The sequence below is a fragment of the Triticum dicoccoides genome, chromosome 1A (genome assembly GCF_002162155.2).
Source record: "Triticum dicoccoides isolate Atlit2015 ecotype Zavitan chromosome 1A, WEW_v2.0, whole genome shotgun sequence".
NCBI classification, from domain to species: Eukaryota; Viridiplantae; Streptophyta; class Magnoliopsida; order Poales; family Poaceae; genus Triticum; species Triticum dicoccoides.
Window position 1 is genome coordinate 395,147,708 of NC_041380.1, and position 8,629 is coordinate 395,156,336.

General features: G+C 40.9%; 1 long non-coding RNA gene across 1 annotated transcript; it reads left to right on the plus strand.

Moving 5' to 3' along the window:
- Positions 1-786: 786 nt before the first annotated feature.
- On the plus strand, positions 787-2,235 carry LOC119294328. The gene is made up of 5 exons (XR_005143414.1): positions 787-907; positions 1,473-1,519; positions 1,785-1,922; positions 2,093-2,129; positions 2,206-2,235. It is a non-coding gene; the product is annotated as an uncharacterized LOC119294328 (long non-coding RNA).
- The last annotated feature ends 6,394 nt before the right edge of the window (positions 2,236-8,629 follow it).

Genomic DNA, 8,629 nt, shown 5'->3' on the forward strand with positions numbered 1-8,629 from the left:
CTATACCTATATATACCTATATTAATTACAGACTTCCTAAAAAATCCCACGTTAATCAGTAATTAGGAACCATTTATCTGGTGGGACCAACTTATTACGGTGTAGATCTACGCATCTAATAACATCTAACCATCAATGAGCCGTTGAAAAAACATTAAAAGAGACTCCTCCACGCCTCTCCACCCATGTGTGCTTAGCGATCCCTTCTCTCCCCCATATGTCCATGGTCCCTGAAAAACAGGAAAAACCAATCTACCACACAACTAGAAAACCTCAAGATCCTGCAAAAAAAAGTCTAGGTCGGTTCTTCCTCAAAAGTGTGCTCACGCTCCCAATCCCCCCGATATGCTGCCATTGGCATACGCTCCCAATCCCCCAACTGATCTATTGCAATTGGCACGTTGCTACTGTAGCTCCTCCGCCGCTTCATGTCGCCCTTCGTAACTTCATCCATCATCCACTTTGAAGATCCGCATGGTGCTCCAATTCGTCCAAGGAGTAAGGGTTCAACCATATTCCCATCCAATCCATCTCCAACTCTTCCTATTGACCATGTTCTGCTCATACCTTCGCTGCTTCCAGGTAGGGAAGCTCGGATCCAGCAAAAAAAAACTTAATTAGTAATTAGGCAATGGAGTGAAGGAAGGGTGATCTTATCCCAACGCCCAAACCCTGTTCGATTTCATCTGTGGCCGATTCGTACACCCATCCACAGGCAAGTAACTCTCTTCTCTTCCTTGATGAATTCCTCCTCTGTTCTCCTCCTTGATGAATTCATCCGAGAGCCCCCAAATAATTTTGCTTTATCCGTGATCTCTCATCAAGGAAAAAACTGCTCTGTATATGTGTTTCACATCACAACGCTTATGAGATTAAGAAATATAGGAAGCGATGAAGAATGGGCCAGGTAAGATAATCTGCTACTTCTTTGGTGCCAACCTGCAGTAAGCTACCGTGGTACATACATATAGAAATCAATCACTGCCAACAAGTTCTGTTTAATGTTTATAGAAGCTTCATATATAGATGTTCTCCAGATTTAGATGCTGTATGTTGTTTCTTCCTGTATGTGCTAACTCAGATTATCTGCATGTTTTAACAAATAATCCTTCTCTCTGGGATTAAGAAAAATGTATGATACCTTATTGACTTCGCATATTTGGCTGTACTTTGGATATTTAATATATTTTCCAACTTCTAGATTTCTTAAAATCATATCTAGACTGAATAATATTTTCTTGATATATTTGTAAGAACTTAGTATTTTTGGGTGTGCAAATATTTAGCTTCATGTATGGCTTATTGAGTTACACATGTTTCTGCATATAGTTCATTTGTTGTATTTGGAAACTGATCTAGGTATATAATCTTTTTAGTACAAAAAAATCATATTAAGTTTTCTTTCAATTGTAATAATCGAGTCCATATCATCTTTTTTGATTTTAATAATTTGGTTGATCTTTCCTTCACAGTTACAATATTCAGATATCATATATAGCTGCCACTTACAGAAAATATGGTAAGGGTTTTTCAGCTAAACTTTCAAAGTGTCCTCATAGTGATTTTCATGTTTATAGAAATGGGTTATGCATAGTGATATTCTTCAGTTGGCGCCTCAATATGCTCTCTTTAAATTAGTAGATTTGTGTTGTTCAATTATGTGTAGCAGAATATTGACGCATGCTTCTAGATCTACTTCATCGAACAATACTGTGGAGTCTGCACTAGCATCTAACAAAAAAATCTATGGTGGAACTTACACAATAACCTAACATCTTATGCAGATTACAAGTAGGATTTACAATCTTTTCCTCAAATCATTAAATGGGTTTAGCTACTGTGAGTTCCAGTATGGTCGTTTATTGATCACAAAGGAATTGCTTCTGCCATTGGAAGTATGACATGAGTCCTGACTTCTGCAGGTAAGGAATTGATTCATTTGGTAGTTTTCTAGCTGTTTGAATTTATCTTCCTGTTGCCACAAATTACATTACTATTATTTTCTACAAACCAGTGTAGGAATCTGTAGTTTCTCCATGCTGGTAAAAAATGAAGGAGTTCTCCTGATATTCCCCATCACTTTTCATAACAGAATGTGCATCTTATCTTCACTGATATAAACAATCTCGGTAAGAATCCTCTATCTTCAAACAAACCTCTAACACCATGGATCATTGTTTCAAAATGTCTGGCATGGGCTTGAAGGGACATTATGGAGGCATCAGATGGTCGGGGGGGGGGGCATCGGCAATGGGAGGCTACCACGACAAGCAACTAGCAAGTAATCTATATTTTATTTGTTATTATATTTTCTGTTTGTCCTATGTACTAATTCATGCATCTCACTTTCCACTATTTTTAATATGAATCAAACCCCTCATGTATATATGTTTCTTGCATATTTCATACTGAATTAGAAGTAAAACCACATTGACATAAGTATGAATGATGATGCACTTATCAGATGTTAAGATGATACTACTCCACAAATAGTGTACAAACTGTAAGAAAGCTTTCAGACATTGTTAAACTTATTAGCCAATGATAATATAATTTTTGACGAATAGGTTGCTGAGCCGACATAAACCTGAACTCCACACTAATGTACTTATCTTACAAATGATTTGTCTTGATAAATTCTTCGATCTCAATCTTACAAATGGAAAGAGTCATGGGCCCTCAGCAAAGTCGCTTTTTTCTGCACCACTAGCCAGTTTGATATAAATAGATTGTGTTTGTGAATTTTTTGGATGGTACTGCCCAAGTACAGTGTGAAAACTAAAAAAGATTTAGGCGAACCTTTAGTCTCTATTTTGTGCACCGAAGGAGAATTTTGTTGGGTAGGGTTGCATCACACAATCTTATATGTTGTCGACCATTGTTACCTGTACATGATGCTACTTCAGAAAATTAGTAATTAATATATACATCTATATATGTATATATTTCAAATTTATAATCCAAGATACTGTCATGTAACTAGCTCGTGCGATGCAATATATTAGTAATTTATAAGCTATCTATTTATCAATATGTTGCTGCTTGCTTGCTGGGCCGGAACTACCTTGGTTGCAGCGCTCAGCAGGACATTATCCCCACAAAATCGAAACTACGGGTTCATGGCGATAGTCGACCTACCATGATTGTCTCGCGTGGCCTATTTCCACATGTGTGGCTGCAAGATCAAGATTATGGTGTAGGTCATTGTCGTGGCCGTGTACATTGGCCAAGGCACCAATGTCATTCTCAATTGTCCCTGCAAAACAAATGTCATTCTCAAGTGATTGAGGTTGACATTCGACCCAAGGAGCATGAACTCACATGATATAACCAATCCATGGATTGTATTCACGTGCCCAACATGTGTCCAATGCCTAACCGGAATTCAAGCCAACAAGGACACCAGCACATAATGATTATCTTTATGGCGCTCTTCATACCCATGGATACATGGCAATTTCCAATGCCTAATAGGAATTCAAGATCAACAAGGACGTCAGCAGATAAATTATGTCTTTAACAAAACCGGTAACATTGACTTCGCCGAGACCGGCCTGAGCATGCCGTTTCACTTAAAAGTCTCACTATTCGATTAAGATTTTTTATTGTTAATCCTGGTACACTAACTAAGACTGAGAGGAAACACTCGCATGTATGCTTCTGTCCGTAACCTGTATGCTGCTTTGATGTCAACAGAGAAAGAGGAGATCTGGACCAGGCATTACATGCTAGACACCATGGACTGAAAACATGAGACATGGATTGACACGGGAACAATGTATTACAATTCTGTTTCCCATATAATCTAAAAGGATGAGTTGGGCTTCCTTTCATGAGCTTCTTTTCTGTAAGGTTCATGTATAGAGAAAGAAGAAACAAATATAAACATTATAGCCTAGATGAGGAATTGAGGATAACGGTGGTTTATCTCAATGCCACATGTTTAGTTGGTGGAGCATGCTCTTGGAGTACGCATGGAAATTAACTTGATGGAAGGAAATAACATGGCAATAAGGTGGCTAGATTTTTCTGTTCTTTTACACAGTACATTTATGTTTATTTAAAATCAATTGCCATAAAATTTCATGTTCCAATGAAGGGGGTTTCCCCCCATGATTTGGTGTTCCTTTTTCTTTCGATTTAATATGTGCTTCCAGTGTGCATTGAGAACATATGTAATCATTTTGATCTAAGTGGCGAAAGGTTCCAACGCGAGTCATTATTATGCGCTAACAGACAAATGTACTCAAGCATATCATTCATCTTATGTGTCGCTAACTTACTATCCATGGTGGATGGCGCACACATGCTGTTGTGTGTTGTTAGCAAATTGAACTCCTTCTGTGATCACCTTAACTTAGACATCTTCCTCCAGCTATGACGTACTGCTGCAAGGTTCCTGCATAATGATATTTTTCACCATATTTATTAAATCATTTACATTCTCCTCGAGCTTACTTTTATTTGGAAAGGAGAGAGGAAGAAAGGTTGATGACCCAGCATCCAGCGGCCAACCCTACAGGACATGGAAATCATAATACTAGGTCTTATGGTGCAAGTTTTATGTACGATAATATTTGATTACAAAACACAAGTATTTCCTTAAATTTAACCAGGCGTAATGATTCATGGATGCATAACAATGGTAGGCATATATGCATGCACTTCAAAAGTACAAAATAAAGTAATTTTCGTAGTTGCTCTCTATTTTGTATGTTAATTATCAAAATAGTTAATCAGGGTCAAATTACGCTATATATATATTATAGGCAAGAGAGACCCAAGATCAAACATTACAATTGATTACATCAAAATGGAAGTCCCATATGCTACAACATGACATGTCAGCATCAATTCTATTAAGTTCTCCTATGCAATAGAACACGGTTTGACTAGGTTTCAAATTGCCCCAATATGTATGTAGCAATCCCAAATAGAATATAACTTAGGTGTCATAGACAAAGCAAGAACCGTCGAGGTGTAATGATTCTTCTATGCAACATGATAAATATCGGCCATGTTCCGTATAATTATTGCAAAAGGAATACACATTCTGAGGATACATGTATCAATCCCAAATAGACACTAACAACTCAATTCACATAGAAGACATCATAACCTTCGATGAGTAATGTTTACAAAAAGAAATTGAAGAAAAGAAAGTGAAGACAATACAAAAACAAAGTTACAAAGCAAACATATATCATGCAATCTGTTGAAGGGAATATGCCCTAAGCAAATATAGGAGTATAACTCCAGACTTCAAAATCATATTTATACATTTTTTTCTATATTTTTAACTAGCCCGTGCGAATGCACGGGTTGAAGACTAGTTTTTCCTAATTTTGGTAGAATTTTTTGAGTACCAGAGGTATTGTCGTGGTTTTGTCACGGCAGATGTCCAAGAGAAAGGATTTAGTCGTGGAGCCATCGCGACGGGTTAGCTTGAAGGGATTAAAGCGGACACAAGGACGCAAGAGAATTTATACTAATTCGGCCCCTTCGATGAAGGTAAAAGCCTACGTCTAGTTGTGATGGAATTGATGGGTGTTTCGATGACTAGGGAGCAAACAAGCTTCGCCTATGTCTCGAGTTGTTGTCTGTTGTCCCTTGAACCGCCGCCGGGTCGTCCCCTTATATACATGGGTGACGCCCGTTGGTTTACAGAGTCCCAACACCGGCTCATAGATGTGTCCGGTTTGGTCTCTACTTATTCCTAACTTACAATACAAGTTACATATTGATGCCGGTTTACGGCTACAGGCTCTCAACCGATTATGGGTCTTGAGCCCTCATCTACCTTCATGGGCTTTAACATACTTAACTACTGATGAAGTTAACCCGGCCCAGATAGGCCGGTTTACGCCCAGTAGTAATATCCCCAACATTAGGCCCCAGATTGATTTGAACAGGTTCATGTCAATCCTTAGCAAAAACTTCATCTTCAACATCTTCTTGTAGTTTGGTGAACCGCCGTGATGTCATCTTCTCTGATTGCTGTAAACCGGCGTGACGTCATCTGTCATAAAGAAACTATCCATGATACCTTCTTGTTTAATAGATCTGCGATAATCGAGGCAACAACTCTGTTTCCAAACTTGCGGCCCCTTGATTTTCGCGCCTGACCCATGTCCCTTGCTTTTATAAATAGGACCGAAGGGTCATTTATTTTTCCCCTTCGTGCCCTTCTGCTTCATCTTCCTCGCGTCGCCCAGCTTCGGAGCTCCGCCGCCGCCGTCGACCTCTGCACCAACTTTGGCCGCTGCATCACCCTGAGCGTACCAGAGCACCGCGGCGACCTTCCGCTTCTTCCTCAGCTCCGGTAAGTCTTCTATCCTTTTCATCATAGATCTGTTCTAGGGTTTCCATGTTCTCTAGCGTTCATCGCTTGCTTCTTGTTCATATGATAGATCCTTAGACGAGTCTATGAATCTTCGCTCTGTGTAGCAGTAGTTTTTATCCTCCATTTTCACTTTCGTATATTAAGACCATAGATCTTATCCGTACCTTCGCTTATTGATTCGGCACTGCTCCTTTTGGGCCTTGAATATTTATCTCCTTTATAAACATGTTCCAGATCCAAAGCTGTAGTATAATCTTGTGAAATCTGTTTTTGTGTACTTACTCATCTGCAGTCTTGACTGTTAAATGCTTAGACCAGGCGGTTTAACTTTGTAGAAAAAATTGGCAAACCGGTATATACCATTAGTCCCCTTGTTGAACCGCCAGATGTTGGTTGCTTCATGAAACTCCGGTTCAGATAGTTCTGTCTCCGGTTTAACAGTGCCCATACCAACGTACTTTGATCAAATGCATTTTTGAACCGGGATCTAATACCTTGTAGATTCCATAATGGCCAAGCAAGTATATGAGTGCAATTGGGTTCCTTCTCGTGTCACAGAGGATCAACTGGATGATTTAGTCCTGATTGGCGCCTTAGGCAGCAAAGATACCATCCATTGGAGGGCTCCTGGCAAAGAATGCCCTCCCACACCTCGAGAAGGAGAGGTTGTTGTTTTCGTAGATCACTTAGCCCGGGGCTTTAAGCCGCCCGGTTCTAAATTTTACCGGGATGTTTTAGCCGATTTCCAACTCCATCCGCAAGACACTGGCCCCAACTCTGTTACAAATATGTGCCACTTCCAAGTGCTATGTGAGGTGTTCTTTCAAGAGGAGCCCACAGTGGAATTGTTCAGAGATCTTTTCCATCTAAACCGCCGTACTGAGTTTACTGATGGCTCTAATACGGAGTTGGGTGGCATGGAGATTCAGAAAAGGAAAGAGGTCACATACCCTCATGCCAAGCTGCACAGTCACCCCAAGGAGTGGAATCAGACATGGTTCTACTGCCAAGACACCTCCCCTGCTGGTGAGAATCCCTTGCCTGGCTTTCGTCCGGAGCGGCTCAGCAATACACACCCTTTTCCTCAAAGATTGACTGCCCAGGAGAGAAGCAAATATGCTCCCCAGCTGTCAAAGCTCAGAGCCTTTATGGCCAATGGTTTAACATGGGCTGATCTCGCTCGCTGTTGGATATCATGGAGCATACTGCCCCTTAGTCAGCGCTCCGGTTTGATGTGTGAGTATACTGAAAATGCTGATGACCCACTGCGACATTCAAAACTCCAGCTCTCCGGTGAAGAAATCACAGAGGTGGTGCGTAAGATACTGAATGAACCGGAACACGTCTGCGCTAGAACCGGCCTGCTTCCCTTCTGTGCCACCAACAAACCGCCAGCTGTAAGACTTTGATTTTTCTCTTTGCTGAATCTGTCATTGATATGTCTGGTCATTGTTTTTAATATCAGTGTCTGCATAATCAGGGCGGTGATCCGTTTTGGAGCAAAAAGTTGCCGCAGGAGAAACCAGAAAAACTAGACAAACCGGAAAGAGCAACCCGGCAAAAGACTAAAGCTGTGAAGAAGACTGCCCACAGGAAAAGAACCACTGCATCTTCTAATCCGGCCCCTGATGATGAGGTGGATAATCCGGACTTTGAGGTAGAGCTTGACTCACTTGGTTTATTTTTCATGCGTCTTATTGATGATGATATTTGTCAGGATGATGCCGAAGCCAGCCACGCGGATGTTGTAGAGGTAATTATTCTCTCTTCCGATTCAGAAACTTTGCCTTCACAAAAAATCCGTCAGGCAAACCGGAAAGTTAAATTTTCTCATCCTCTTGCTTATTTGGATCCTAAACATCTTATGAAGACCCAACAACACGAAGCTCGCCGCACCACCCGGCACAGCGGCCAGGTAGTTACCTCCGCCGGTTTACCGAACAGTCCGGTTCGAAAACGCCATTCCGAGGTCTCTAATTTGCTTATCAGTGCTTGTCCTAAAGCGGGCTGCTTTCCGTCTGACTCCGATTACCAGGTTACTTCCCACTCATCTTCTGGCGAGTCATCGGCTACTCAGCTCCCACTGCTCAAAATGGTGCTTGGGTAAGCTATACTTATTGTGATGTTTGCAGTACATTGCCTTAGAACATATGCTGTATTCAATTTTGTTATTCTTCTCACGGCCAAACCTAGGCCAAGCAAGAAGGCCCGCCTGGACAAAGCGGCCGAAGAAGATGTCATTCTTGAACCAGGCAAGACACCCAATCTTGAAGCGGCTATTCCTGA